The 15,964-nt window shown below is 42.3% G+C and overlaps 1 long non-coding RNA gene across 4 annotated transcripts in view; it reads left to right on the plus strand.

The window, feature by feature from the left end:
* The window catches only part of LOC106506066, a 37,922-nt gene that overhangs the window by 3,435 nt on the left and 18,523 nt on the right, over window positions 1-15,964 (plus strand). For 2 of the 4 annotated variants that reach the window (XR_002338523.1, XR_001301050.2), the window contains exon 2: window positions 6,260-6,333. The exons of the other annotated variants lie outside the window; for them this stretch is intronic. This is a non-coding gene — a long non-coding RNA (uncharacterized LOC106506066). The remainder of the gene's footprint in view (window positions 1-6,259; window positions 6,334-15,964) is intronic. 4 annotated transcript variants of the gene reach the window in all.

Here is a 15,964-nt window from a genome sequence, read left to right on the forward strand (position 1 = left end):
TGGTTTTTTTTTTTTTTTTTTTTTTTTTTTTTGCCTTTTTGCTTTTTCTAGGGCCGCTCCCATATGGAAGTTCCCAGGCTAGGGGTACAATCGGAACTGTAGCTGCCAGCCTACGCCAGAGCCACAGCAACGCGGGATCCGAGCCGTGTCTGCAACCCACACCACAGCTCACGACAACACTGGACCCTTAACCCACTGAGCAAGGCCAGGGATCGAACCCTCCACCTCATGGTTCCTAGTTGGATTCGTTAACCACTGAGCCACAACGGGAACTCCCTCATAGCAGTTTTGATTTGCATTTCTCTAATAGTGATGTTGAACATCTTTTCATGTGTTTTTCGGCCATCTGTGTGTCTTTGGAGAATTGTCTGGGTTTTTTTTTCATTTTTTAATAACGATTTTTATTTTTTCTGTTGAGAATTGTCTGTTTAGATATTCTGCCCATTTCTTGATGGGGTTGTTTGGTTTTTTTTGGTATTGAGCTGCAGGAAGTGTTTATATGTTTGGGAGATTAATCCCTTGTCAGTCGTTTCATTTGCAAATATTTTCTCCCAATCTGTGAGTTGTCTTATTGTCCTGTTTACGGTTTCCTTTGCTGTGCAAAAACTTGTCAGTTTAATTAGGTCCCCCTTGTTTATTTTTGTTTTTACTGTCATTACTCTAAGAGGTGGATCTGAGAAGATGTTGCTGTTGTTTATGTCAGAGAGTGTTTGGCCTATGTTTTCCTCTAAGAGTTCTGTAGTATCTGCTCTCATATTTAGACCGGATTAAATTATATCTATATTTTCTCTTAAAAGTAAAGGAATTTTGCTAATTTCCTTCATAGATAAATAAATTCAGTGGCAAGGGAGTAGGCCTAATTTATTTCTGTCTTTCTCCTCACCATGAAATTGGAAGAGTTTCTGTTGTTTTCCTTGTTAGAGACATACCTAGTTCAATTTGCTCAAATATGAACTCACTCTCCCTCTCACCAAACTGTCTCCTGGATTATTTGTCCAATCCTGGTCAATATTTCTACTGTCTGTCTTGTCCTATAAGCTAAATGAAGAGAAAAGGAGTGGGGGCGGGGGGGGGTAGGGAGTGGGAATCGATTTGATAATGCGTAGATCCTTACCTGGCTGATAAGGATGATGCAATGCTTAGCTTATACCACAAGGTGGCAGTGCTAACTCAAAGATAAATAAATTCCTCCTAGGCCTCTAGCCCTGGAAGTGCCTTTCTGAAGAGCCTGGGGTTCCCCTGCAAGCCCACCTGGGTAAATTATCGATTCCCTCAAGATCCTAGACAAGCTTTCTTTTCTTCTCTTGTCACAGAAGCCTGATGTAGTTGTTTTCTATTTCACATAATGATGTGATTCCACGTTGCTCCTTGAAGGGAACAGAAAGAGCCTCACCCTTACGGTACAGAGGATTCCCAGATGGCCCCTATACAGCTCCCCTTTTCTCTGCCCACAGGATAGTCATTGAAAGCCCAGCCAAATGTAAACCTTCATAGTCGTCCTATGCATAGGATTTGGTTAGAAAATCTGGTCTGGCCTTTCCCTCTGTCTAATTGTAGGAAGTTGGGGCAGTCCCTGAATTTTTCTGACTTGGATTGGTCATCTGGAAAGTGCTGACATTACATATGGGGACACACTGTACAGTATGGGGTATAGGACAAGGGGGCATTGAAAGTACCCAGCCTGGACAAGCAGCCTGAGTGTCAGCAGAGGTACAGTAAATGTCACTTGGTGATGGTGATGTTTCTAAGGTAATGAGGCCTGGAAAAGCCCTGGGTGAAGGCCAAAATCACAATCCCTACATCTTCCTTCTCTTCTTGGCTGAGGTAACTTGCTACTCCCATTTTAAACCGTTTGCTGGCCCCAGCACTGCACACCTGTTCCTCCCTCCCTCCCTGCAGCTGCTGTTACAATAGCCTCTGTTGTCTGCCTGTGAGGCCTCCTCTGCCCAGCTGCCCTTCCTCCTGCAGCTGTCACAAAACATGCAAATCCTTCGCTGTCTAGGTGAGAGGTGCCCAGCGGTGTGGCTTGGAAAGCACTTGGGCATGAGTATTGGAAAGACCTGGCATGAATCTAGGATTGGCCTTTTATGCAAGTGACCAAGTTTGAGCAAGTCTCTTATCTCTGAATTTGTACCACTCCCATCGAAATGGCCTCATTGGGGTAGCACATTTTATTTTTGTTTTTTATTTTTTTGACATACCCATGGCATGCAGAAGTCCCTGGACCAGGGATCAAACCCTCACCACAGCAGTGACAATGCCAGATCCTTAAACAGCTAAGTGGGGTGGCATATTTTAAAGTACATCGTATGTAGTGGGTGTTCAATAAGTATTAGATTCCCTCCATGGGGGACCTTATTGACTATTCTTCATTATTCCCTGATTTTTGTTATTCACTCAAGAAAGGGGCATACAGGAGAATTATGACAATTATATGCAACACGTGTCGCACCTCCAACCTCATTTAATTCCACAAAACATCCTCAAAAGCATATTCTCAAACTTGTCTGCACCTTTGAATCATCTTGGGGCCTGGCGATTTGAAGTGGTCCCTGGATCAGAAGCATCTGGGAGCTTGTTAGAAATGTAGATATCCAGGCCCCACCTCTGACTTCCCGGAATGCAAGCGTGCTTTTTAAATGACCTTCGGGTCATTGGTGTGTATTTTAAAGCTTAAGAAGCACAGAGGAGCTTTACAGACTGTCTGAGTCCCTCCCCCAGAGAGTCTGTTGTAATTGAAGGGCTGAGTGGGTTTGGGTTTTTAAAAGCTCCCAGAGGATTCTACAGTGCAGCCAGGATTAAGAACCATTGATTGGGAGTGGGGGTAGGGCTATGGACTCTCACTTTATAAAGAGTAGTTTAGCTGAAATTTACGCTGAGTCATCTCTGAGGCCATTCTTTCCTTTTTTATATGAATATTTTATGCATATATATCCACTTCTCTCTAGAAGTTGATTTCTTTGTTACTCATTCCTGTCTTGTCCTATGGCTTGCTCTCATCTTTCTCTTACTAATTCCCCAAATCCCAAAGATCAGAGACCCAGCAGCCTAAAGCTTTTGTTTTATCACCATGGTATCATTTACAAGATAATAGGGTCAGGTCTTGTAATTGATGGAGAGAGAAAGGCATAAAGAGGTTAAACCTACTGCCCAAGGCCAGACAGTACATGGGGAAGCTGGACTCCTGACTCCAGGCCCAGAGGTTTTCAAGTATCAGTGCTGGCAGTTCATGTGCACAAAGTAGAGAGCTGGGTTTCTCAAACCATAAGGTGCACACGAGTTACCTGGGATCTTGTAAAGTGCATACTCTGATTCATTAAGTCTGAGGTGGGGCTGAGATTGTGCATTTCCAACAAGCTCCAGAGTGAAACTGGTACAGCTGAAGCTGTGGTGTGTTCGGCCAGGGCCGCACACAGTGATCCCTGGTCCCAGCTGCCTGGCTTTCCCTTCCCAGCAGCTGACTGGAGTGCATTCATTCTCTCTCACCCTCTCTACTTTTCAGACCAATGTTTCAGGATGTGTCATTTGGTTATGCAGTTCCGCAGACCTCCACCCTGTACCTCAGTCCACCACTGGGTGGCGCCCTGGGAACCCACCCCCCCCCCACCCCAGAATTTCATGTTGCTGAGCTGCTTTTGGGTGTTCAACAAATATTTGTTTAGCTTAATTACATCAGGACACAGTTTAAACAAGTCAGTCACGGTCCTCACTAGCAGTTTACATTCTAAGACAATAAACAAGTATATAAAATAGACCATTATGAGTTGTGCTAAGCAAGGAGATAAACACAGCATAAGATGGGAAGTGACTGGAGAGATAGTCAGGAAAGGCAGCTCCGAGGTGGTGATATTTGACTGAGACTTAAAGGATGAGAATAAGACAGTCAGGTGGAGAGCACGTGGAAAAGCATTCTGGGCAGAGGGAACAGCATTGGAAATGGGCTGGGCTGTTCAAGGAACATAATGATTCATGATGCTGGAGCAGATGAAGTCAAGGAGAAGCAAGAGGTGATGCAGGGGCCACATCCAGCAGAGCTGCAGTGGGAGCATGGGGGAGGGGGGGTCAGGTTTTATTTTAAGAGCAAATGAAAGCATTTGAAAGGTTTTAATCAGGAAAGTAACAGATCTGATTTACATTTTTAACTGATGACTCTGGCTGCTGTGCGGAGACTATAGTGAAGAAGCCAGTGGTGGAGGTAGGAAAGTGAAATAGGGCTGTTACAATAGTCCAGGCTAGGACTTGTCACCTTGACCTGGGATGGCGGTGATGGTGGTGGTAGTAAGAGTGAGAGGCAAATACGGTATGGTTTTGGAAGCAGATGCAACCAGTAGACTTGCTAATATATTGAATAAGTCTATCAGTTTAAATGCTTTTTATTTCAGGAAACAAAACACAATGTTAGTTAACTTTTCAGAAAATAAGGGAAACGTATAGATGTACATGAATGAAAAGTGTGATGGATGGAGGATTCAGGTAAGGTTTACTCAGGGCTCTAGCCTTATTTTTTTTTTTTTTGTTAATCAATCATTCTTGGTCGTCCTCCATCTCTCCCCCCTTTCTGTGTGTTTGTTTTTCCTTACACTGGCTTTATACATAGTTGAAAGAGGAATTCAAGAGCGAGAAACCATGCATGGCTGCAAGATGGCTCCATTTGCATGGAGGAGAAGCAGGTGTCATTTCCAACAGTGATAAAACAAAAATCTTGATCTTGGGATTGATTGAGCCATCTCTGAACCAATTATCTATTGCCAAGAGAATGGTTGGCGTAATACTCTCACTACATTTCTACTGCCAGTGGACTGGCTAGCTTAAATGAGAATTTTTGGAGAAAAAATCACCAAGGGTAAGGGGGTGAAATTACCTTAGTTGGCTTGGACCAGTGAAGGTATGGTGTGGTCAGTGCCACCTGAATGGCATAGGTGCTACATAGTAGGGAGAACGGCATAGATGTTGATGTCCCACAGTTTCCATTATGGGCACTATATGAGGTTTGAAGGCACGGAAGAATGTAAGGATGACTCTAAGGTGTTTGGAGGTCTTATGTTAAGATGAGAAAGACACACAGTCTTGGAGGAGAGTAAGCGCAGATGCTTCTTAGATGCTCAGGTATCTGAGACCAGTGAGCATTTGGAAACATGAGCAGGAGCTAAAGAGAATTGTCCTGGGTGGAGTCACCCACACCACTTGGCATCCTCTAGGTGTGGGACAGAGTGATACACTTCCAGCCTTGGCACAGTCTGTCTTGACAGGCTAAGAATCAGCATGAGGAGAGGAGTGCCCTGGGATTCTGATGAGAGGTTTAGGGCCACTGATTCTCCAGACCAAATAAAGCCATGAGCCTCAGTATTCTTCTATTAGGGGAGTAAACAGAGGATCACAGTGAAGATGGGGATTGGGAAAAATTAAAGTGAAAAACCTTTTCCAGTTCTTTGATTTCCGTGATCCTTAGAATAAACGAAGGAAGCATGAAGGGGTTTCGGAGCCCTTTTTTTTGTTTGTTTTTTGTGGGTTTTTTTTTTTTTGTCTTTTCTAGGGCTACTCCTACAGCATACAGAGGCTCCCAGGATAGGGTCCAATCAGAGCTGCAGGTGCCAGCCCACACCACAGCCACAGCAACACCAGATCCGAGCCGCGTCTGTGACCCACACCACAGCCCATGGCAACGCTGGATCCCCAACCCACTGAGCGAGGCCAGGGATCGAACCCACAACCCCATGGTTCCCAGTCGGATTCATCAACCACTGAGCTATTTCAGGAACTCCTGGAGGCCCATTTTTTAATCAAAAACTGATATTCAGGTTAACTGATGACATCAGAGCCTGTGTTTGACTCCTGTCCTCTTGATTCTAAACCAAGCCTCCAAACCCAGAAGATCCAAGTACCTGTGGTCCAGTAAACTAATCTTGAATATGAGATATGTCCATGACTCAAGACAGCACCTGCTCAGGTGTTTTTCAGGTGCTTTGGGAGGTGACTTAACAGAGTGGCAACAGGTAAGGTGGAAAGAAACCCTGGGCTCCCAGTCAGAACAACAGCCACCTTGAAGTCCCAGCTTCCCTACCCTCTTCCTTTCTAACCTTGGATGGGTCACTGGATTTTCTGGTCTTCATTTTCATCTAGTAAGGGGTTCAGATTGCATCAGTTGTTTTCAAAGTTTAAAAAAACTGAATTTTTTGTTTATTTGGAGAAAAGCCACCACCAGGCTATAATTAAACTAGAGAGACCCTAGCATAATTTGTCCCCATTTGTCTTCCCCCAGGACCATCATCCTGGAAGGTCCAGTGACCCCTCTGCTTTGCTTTCTAGGAGTCTGTGGGTTGCTTGTCTTTTGAGGTAAGTCCTGGGGCTGCCTACCTGCCCCCAGTTTTCAAGCCTCCAGCCTCCTAGGCAAGGTGCCTTATAGCCCCTGCTTCCATACCTGGCCAGCCCCACAAGGCAGCAGGTACCCTCTGTTCCTAGCTGTGTCAGGGCAGGAGCCCCATGAATGGAGCACCTTGGTTGTTCTGCCTGTCTGGGTTTCAAAGAAGGCCTTTGGATGCTCAGGCATGAGAGAATTAAAGACACTATTATTCATCAGTTGCTGTTGGCAGGTGCATTTGCCAAACCCTTGCTTATGTTAAACAGGAAATGATTAAAGGGCTCCCTGGAGTTAGAGAAGGCAGGAAGAATAAACACTTACAATTATGAGCAGCATTGCCTGACACTGTGCTATGGGCTTTACATGTGTCATCTCATCTAATCCTGTGAACCATACTAGGATCACAATATTATGATCTTAAGCAGTATTATCTACATTGTATATACGAGAAAACTGAGGCTCTAAATGATTATTTAAAAACTGCCTGAAGATATTATTAATAAGTGATACATTTGGGATAGAAACCCCCCAGAACTATTTAGATACAAATGCAAGAGTAGTTTCTAAGATTCTCTAGGATTAAGAAAGCCACAGCATTGCAAGATAACTCTCAAACTTGTCCTCAATGGTCACCATCTTTGGAGTTCAATCACTTACTCCTTCAATAACAGCCTAATATTTACAAGAACCCATTTTTTTTCTGGAGGTGAAGATAAGGAGGTAAGATAGAACCCTTTCCCTCTAGGAGTTTACAACCTAGCATAAAAATAAAAGTCATACATTATTATTTGTTACAAGTGCTGTAATAGAAGTTGATTCAGAATGCCACAGACTGTTAGCAGGAATGATGGGATAATACATATTTCACCAAATATCTCAGTTTTATTGTGTAAATAGAAAGTTCTCCAGGAGCTCAGAGGAAAGTTAAAAATTACAGGAGGTATTTAGGAGGGCTTCTCAGAGGAGGTGATGCAAGTTCTCTTCCTAGCTCTCCAGTCTCTGAAATATAGTTGGCTCTGGCTCACAATCATTTTCCAAAGTAGTGCCTCACCAGAGCAGTAAGGTCCCACTTCATACTCCGATGTTCCCCCCTAGTGCCTCCCTTCCCTCTATACAGGTTTTACATCATACTGACAAAATCCTCCAAGCCCCATTTGTCCATCCATTCTTCAGTGGAATTTGCTTCTACAACTGAATACATTTTTTGATAGTCATTTTTTAAAATTTCCTTTTTTTGTGTGTCTTTTTTTTAGGGCCACACCTGCAGCATGGAAGTTCCCAGGCTAGGGGTCAAATCGGAGCTGTAGCCTCTGGCTTCCAGCACAGCCACAGCAATGCCAGATCCAAGCCTCATCTGCAACTTACACCACAGCTCACAGCAATGCTGGATCCCTGACCCACTGAGCAAGGCCAGAGATCAAACCTGCATCTTCATGGATACTAGTCAGATTCATTTCTGCTGAGCCACTGTGGGAAATCCCTTCACAGTCATTTTAAAATCAATATCTGATAGACACCTTGCAGGAGAATTTTCACATCTCACCTGCATTCAAGGCTGGAACAGGGTGGAAGGGAGTCTGCCCATGGGGGTGTAAGGGAAGGGGTGTGCTAGGGGCTGAATGTCAGAGTGTAAGGGACATTATCCTGTGACTTGTAGTGTGGTTTTGCCAATCACTGGGCTTGCTCCAGTGTTGTGTGCCATAAGAGCCATGCTGATAAGGAAACCATGGCCCAATGCCAGGATCCATTTGGTTGTGTATTGATCTGAATGGGGACAGCAAACATTGGTGGAGAAATCCAAGGGACACCACAGATGGAGGATAGATTTGGAAATGGGCTGGGAGGAGAGCAGATTCCTAACTCTAGGTCCTAAAGGAAGGAGCTTTCATCTTTAGAACAGGAATTGCCCCCCACCTCCTACGCCAACTCTCTGGACCTTAGCATTGCTGAAGTTTGAGAAAGTCATATGCTTTTAGTGGGGGTATTTCTAAGTTTTCTTATTTTTTTAATTTTTAAATTTAATTTTATTGGCATGTAGTTGATTTACAATATTCTATTAAAGCATACACTAAAATGAATCAGTTGGAGTTCTCGTCGTGGCTCAGTGGTTAACAAATCTGACTAGGAACCATGAGGTTGCGGGTTCCATCCCTGGCCTTGCTCAGTGGGTTAAGGATCCAGCCTTGCCGTGAGTTGTGGTGTAGGCTGCAGACGTGGCTCGGAATCCTGTATTGCTGTGGCTCTGGCGTAGGCCAGCGCAGCGCCTACAGCTCCGATTGGACCCCTAGCCTGGCAACCTCCATATGCCGCAGGAGCAGCTCTAGAAAAGGCAAAAAGACAAAAAAATTAAAAATTAAAAAAAAAGTGAATCAGTCATTTGTGTAAATATATCCATTCTTTTCTCTCTGTATAGGTAATTACAAACTATTGAGCAGATTTTCCTGTTCTACACAGTAGGTTCTCTTTAGCCATCTAATTTTATACAGTAGTGTGTATGTATTACTCTATTTGGAGTGTTTTTGAGATGAGAAAGGACACATTGCTCTTAGGCTATTGGGGTTGAAGTAACAAATGAAAGGGAAGGAATGATATAAGCTGAGGTTGGACAAGAGACTCTGGTCAGATCACATAGGTCTGTTCAGAGATTTTGGACTTTATACTAAGTGCGATTGAAAGGCATAGGAGTGGGTTAAACGTAAGTCTATATAATCCAATTTATATTTTGACATTCTGGCACAAAGAAGAGTCTTTGTTAAGAGGACTGGATGCAGGGGATCAGTAAAAGACTGCCTACGAACACCCAGGGAAAATACGGTGCTAACTTGGACTGTGACGATGGCAGTGGAAATGGAGGAAAACACTGGAAGGTGGCTGGGTTTAAGGGGGAGGATTATGAGTTCAGCCTCGGGTTGCTGTGGTTGCGATAGCTGTGTGATGCCAAACGGAGACAAAGGGAGAAGGATTCAGTTTAAGGGTTTGGAGCTCAGAGAAGGCTGGATGGGAACATAGACGCGTACATCTTCGCTACAGAGTTCATAACTGAAGCTGTAGTCCTGGTGAGATTTCCCAGGGCAAGATCATACATGGAGAGTGTAAGGTGAGTGCGGAGAAAAAGAGAACGAGCCGGGTGTTCAGGCAAAGAGAAGAAAATTTCTTCGTGGGGAAAGGGAGAGGGTGACTGACCTTTGAGAAGAGCCAGCCCACCGCCCTTCTCGTGGGGCCTTCTTATACCCCGCAGATGGAAAATGGGATTCCCTGAGGCGGGGAGAGTTTAGTTTATCTTTCGCCTGCAGCTGAACTCTGGTGGTCATGTAGTCATGAGAAAGTCAGAGGTGTCTCATGGTATGGCGGTCTCATAATCCTGAGAAAGCTGGAGGTGTGTGGTGTCCCACAGTGAAGTGGGGAAGGGTCTTGCAGTCTTGGGACAGTAGGCGCCAGCGACGAAAACAGGATGTCGCTTAAGCAAGGTGGTCCGTCTCATAGGTCAGCATAAAGAGCCCTTTTATCAATGAGCCCCCATGTAGCCCCTAACAGAGAGGAGAAAAAAGCCTTGACTGAGCCTTGAGGAACCTCAAGACATTTAATAGTCTGCTGGAGGAGGAAACATCTTGAAAGAAGACAGAGAATGAGCATCCAGAGTAGTGGGGGAGAAACCTGCAGTCGGGGTACCCGGAAGTAAAGGGAAGTGAGTCTCTCAAGAAAGAAAGGTCAAGTAAAATTTGGATGGAAAAGTGTACACAGAATTTGGTGACTTGTTGGCCATTGTTGACCTGAGCAAGAACTGTCTTCAGTGACAGGAGGAGAAGGAAGCCAGACTGGAAATAGGAAAGACTATTTTAAGAATTGTAACTGTGAGGTAAAAAAGGATAAATAAAGTCATGTGGGGGAGGAAGGGAACTCTGTGTACTATTGCTTAAGAAGTATGAGGCTTGAGGAGTTCCCGTCATGGCTCAGTGGTTAACGAATCCGACTAGGATCCATGGGGTTGCGGGTTCGATCCCTGGCCTTGCTCAGTGGGTTAACAATCCGGTGTTGCTGTGAGCTGTGGTGTAGGTTGCAGATGCGGCTGGGATCCCACATTGCTGTGACTCTGGCATAGGCCGGTGGCTACAGCTCCGATTGGACCCCTAGCCTGGGAACCCCCATATGCCGCAGGAGCGGCCCTAGAAATGGCAAAAAGACAAAAAAAAAAAAAAAAAAAAAAAAAAAAGCAGCAGCAGCAGCATGAGGCTTGAGCAAACTCAGATGTTAATGGGAAAGCTCTGCTGAGAAGGGACAGTTGCACACATGGGCGAGATAAGCAATAATTAATAGCATAGGGTTCTGAGAGGAGAAAGAAGACAGGACCCTGTGCAGAAGGAAAGAAAGAATGGAAAGAGGGAGACGGATGTGTTGTGGTTATAGTGTCAGAAATTGAAGGAAATTCCCATTGATGACTCCAATTTTCTTTATGAAGGAGAAAATCTGCTATTAGCAGAAGAGGAAGTGAGATCAAAAGATTGAGAAGACTAATAGGAATGAAGGTTTAAAAGAAAAGATGACACTGCTATATGTAAAATAGATAACAAGGACCTACTGTATAGCCAGGTAACTAGACTCAATATTTTGTCATAACTGAATCTGAGAATGAATCTGAAAAAGAATATATATGTAGGAATTTATATATACACATATATAAATATATACACGCATATATATAACTAAATCATTTTCCTGTACACCTGAAACTAACACACCATTGTACATCAACTATACTTCAATAAAAAATAAGTAAAATTTAATTATTGAATGTGCAACTAGAAAACATTACATATGATATATACTTAACATTTTAAATCTATGTTGTATGAAAAAGACTCAGTTTTTGCATACAGTTTTTGGTACTATGCCAGCACAGTATTCTGTGTTTTGATAAGTTCACTCGTAATGCAAATGCTGCTGTGATTTCTTTTTCTTTTCCTTTCTTTTTTTTTTAATTTTTGCTTTTTAGGGCTGCACCTGTGGCATATGGCAGTTCCCAGGTTAGGTATGGAATCAGAGCTGCAGCTGCCAGCCTAAGCTACAGCCACAGCAATGCCAAATCTGAACTATGTCTGCCACCGATGCCATAGCTCAAGTGGATCCTTAACCCACTGAGCAAAGCCAGGAATCAAATATCTGTCCTTATGGATGCTAGTCAGGTTTGTTACTGCTGAGCCACAATGGAAACTCCAATGGTGTAATTTCTGTACCAGAGCATAAAGTATATATGCAAATGTCATTAAATAAAAAATTTTAAATACAATTATGAGTGATGCAAAAAACAAGTTGAATTTCATTGAAGAGGATTACGAATAAGCACATGAAAATTTGTTCAACATCATTAGGCATTAGGGAAATGCAGATTAAAACCACAGTGAGCAAACTTCTGCTTTCAGGAAATTGGAATAGACTTACTATTCCTTGTTCTTCCTGTCAAGTGTAGCTAAAAACACTAGACATTATGTATGAAACAAACATTAAAAAAATGGCTTAAAAATGGAGAGAAAAAAAGACTGCCTAGAGACCTTAGGACTAAGAAATGCCACAGTGGTGAATTCCCTGGGTTTCCTCATATATCACAAATTTGAAGCTGAAGAAGCCAGCAGCTCAGTCATGACAGTTAAAGGAAGAAAAAAAAAAAGAACCCAATTAAAATCTGCTCTATCTAGCTGAGCTAACAGGAAAGCTGCAGCCTAGCAAGACAAAAAACATTTAGACAATAACTATCTCAATTTAATTAAATACCATGGGAAAATGGTATTTAAACACGTAGATTTCAAAACTTAAATTTTACCAATTCCTTAAAAAGCACAAACTGCCACAGTGTATCCCGTATGACACAGATCATTTGAATTGCCCTACAACTATTAGGAAATTAAATTTATAGTTTAAAAATCCCAGAAAATCTCTAGACCCAGAGAATCCTACCAGATATTTAAAGAAGAAATAACACCAAATCTATGGAATCTCTTCTAACAGTAGAAGAGGAGGGAAGGCATCTCAATTCATTTTATAAAGTTATCATTACCCTGACACCAAAACCAGACAAAGACAGGACAGGAGAACCTACAGACCAATATACCTCATAATATAGATGCAAAAGCCCTTAAAATTTTATCAGCAAGTAGAAATCAGCAATACTTAGGGAGTTACCATCATGGCTCAGTGGTAACGAACCCGACTAGTATCCATGAGGATGCGGGTTGGATCTCTGGCCTGGCTCAGTGGGTTAAGAATCCAGCTTTGTCATGAGCTGTGGTGTAGGTTGCAGACATGGCTTGGGTCTGGTGATGCTGTTCTGTAGCGTAGGCCTGGAGCTGCAGCTCCGATTTGACCCCTAGCCTTGGAACTTCCATATGCTGTGGGTTCGGCCCTAAAAAGGCAAAACAAAACAAAAGAAACAAAGTACTTTAAAATGATTGTATGTAAAAACATGATCAAGAGAGTCTATATATATGTACATGTATGCACACACACACACACGTATGTGTGTGTGTATAACTAAATCACTTTGAAACTAACACAACATTGTAAATCAACTATACTTCCATAAAAAATAATGGAATAACAAGGCTCGTTCAATATGGGAAAATCTATCAATGTAATTTGGGACAAAGAATATCTCCTGGCATTTCAGTGAACAAAGAATGTTGCCTGCTTTTCCAATAAGCAACTAATGCTGCAGCCATCAAGCTCTCAGCCACTGCAGCTGCTACCTCCCCATGGTGCACCCTGAGGAGATTCTGGAGGGAGAAAAACAGAACACTGGCCCTAAATAGTTAAGATGCATATCTAGGGAATAGTTTCAATGAGTCCAGATTCTTCCAAACATAGAAAAACACTGAAATTGTTAACTTGAGATGTCTAGTTTTTGTGATTAGTAGTAATCTTTTGAAGCTTGACTACTTGTTTTTGTTTTTGTTTTCTAGCAAAGACTCCTACATATCTTGGCCCCTCCCTTACTCCTTAGGTGCAGTTCCTCAGAGTTATGTGAGAGGCTGTTTCCCAGGCTACAGTCTTCAGTAAGGTCCCTGAATAAAATGTAATTCAGAACTTTTAGGTTTTTCTTTAGTCACTATAGACTACCATATTAACAGACAAAAATAAAAATCACATGATCATACTAGTAGATGTATAAAAAGCATTTGATAACGTCCAACATGCATTCATAATGAAAATTCTCAGAAAAAATAAGAATAGAGGGGAATTTTTATTCTTGATAAAGAGCATCCACAAAAACTTACAGCAAATGCTATGCTTAAAGATGAAAAAACCTGAATGCTTTCTCCCTAAGATTAGGAACAAAGCAAGGATGATCACTTTCACACCTTGTATTCAATATAGTGCCAGAAGTTCTAGCCAGTAAAATCTAGGCAAGAAAAGGAAACTAACAGCATAGTGATTGGAAAGAAAGAAAACTGCCTCCATTTGCAGATGACAAGATTGTCTATGTAGAAAATCCCAACAAGTATATAAATAAACTAGAACTCATAAGTGAGTTCAGCAAGGTTGCAGAATAAAAGGAAAACATATAAAATCAATTCTTTATACTAGGAACTAACATGTGGAAACAAAACACAATACCATTTGCAATTGCTCAAAGACAATGAAATACTTAGGTGTAAATCTAGTAAGACGTATATAGGACTTGTGTGTTGAAGTTTATGCAGTGCTGATGAAAGAAATCAAAGGTCTCAATAAACAGAACATTGTGTTTGTGAACTGGAAGACTCAATAAAGATGGTAATTCTCCACAAATGTATATACAGGTATAGCACAATTCCTATTAAAATCCTAACAACAATTTTTGTAGATGGAGACTTTTCAAGATTGTATATAGAAAGACAAAGGAGTTTACCCTAAAATTTATGAAAAGGAAGAATAAACAGAGGAATCCATCTACTCAATTTCAAGACTTACTGTAAAGCTACAATAACCAAGACTCTATAGTATTGGCAGAAGTACAGTCACATAGATCAGTGGAACAGAACAGACAGCCCAGAAAAAGACCCATACCAATATACCAACTCATTTTCGAGTAAGGTGCAGAAACCATTTAGGGGAGAAAGGATAAGCTTTTGAACAAATGGTGCAGTAGAAGTCCATAGCCATAAGAGTTCCCATCGTGGCTCAGTGGTTAACAGCTGAGGACTCGGGTTTGATCCCTGGCCTTGCTCAGTGGGTTAAGGATCCGGCATTGCCGTGAGCTGCGATGTAGGTTGCAGACACAGCTTGGATCCCGAGTTGCTGTGGCTGTGGTGTGGGCTGGCAGCTGTAGCTCCAATTCAACTCCTAGCCTGGGAACCTCCATACGCTGCCAGTGCGGCCCTAAAGACACAAAAGACAAAAAACAAAGTCCATAGCCATAATCAAACAAAAATTGACTTAAAAAGTCTCACACTTTAAGCAGAACTTAACATGGATCATGGACATAAATATAAAATGTAAAACTATAAAATGTTTCCAAAAAAACTTAGGAAAAAAGTCCACAGACTATAGAGCCAACCAAAGTGTTCCTAGACTTGACACCAAAAGGATGATTGCTTGTCTGATAATCTCATCACAAATGGCTCAGTTGCATCTGGCATGCCTTGTGTGTGGTATGATTTTCTACACAGTACATTCATTGTAGGTTGAGAGGACACATCTGATTAATAAAGAAAGCCCACACTCAAGCATTTTTTGTCCCGGACCCCATAATCTCTATTAGAAGAAAAATACATTTTCTATCTGAGAATCTTTGGGTTTGTCTTCAGTTTGGAGGTTGGAGAGAATAATGGGACTATGTGGCATTTACTTCATCCACCTTTTTTTACAACGTGAAGATTTGTTACTTACTGTTTGGAGCTCTTTGTATTAAAGTTTTGGGTGGGAGTTCCTGCTGTGGCCTAAAGGGATCGGTGATGTCTGGAGCCCTGGAATGCAAGTTCCATCCCTGGCCTGGCAGAGTGGGTTAATCTTTGAGTGTTAAAGATTAAGGATCTTGTGGGGCAGGCAAAATTTAAAAAAGGAAGGGAGGGAGGGAGGAAGGAAAGAAAGAAGATTAGTTAAAGTTTTGAGTGAAAAGCCATCTATGATGTTAAGGCAACGGCATCTTTCTACCTCAGAACTCATCTGTGCCCTTTATACTATCAAGGAACCAAATGTTAATAATCATAAATACTTATAGAAACTGCTTTCACCTCTTATGCTCTCATTGCACAGTGCTCTGAAAATATTTCAAATGCTTCTGAAGACAACTGCCTTGGGAGCAGTCACCGAACATTCTCCTTCAACCTGCTTATTAACCCAGCAAGCAGCAGCTTCAGAATTATGCACCTGTGATCAGGCCAAATGTGGTAGGAGCATTATTTACCCTTGTGTCCAGAGATGAAGAAACTATTGCACATCAGCCTCATTTTCCCCCCTTACTCGATGTCCAGAGATCCAGCCCCACCCCATGAAAAGGCTGTCTATTCAACAGAGACACAAAGTTGGCTTGTGCAAACCAAGCCTAAAAGACACAAGAGCAATTTATTCTGGTTAATAAGCTGGAATAAAACATGTAGAGGCCAATTGTATGGTGGGCACAAGAAGGGTTTCTTT

This window comes from Sus scrofa, chromosome 14 (assembly GCF_000003025.6).
Source record: "Sus scrofa isolate TJ Tabasco breed Duroc chromosome 14, Sscrofa11.1, whole genome shotgun sequence".
NCBI classification, from domain to species: domain Eukaryota; kingdom Metazoa; phylum Chordata; class Mammalia; order Artiodactyla; family Suidae; genus Sus; species Sus scrofa.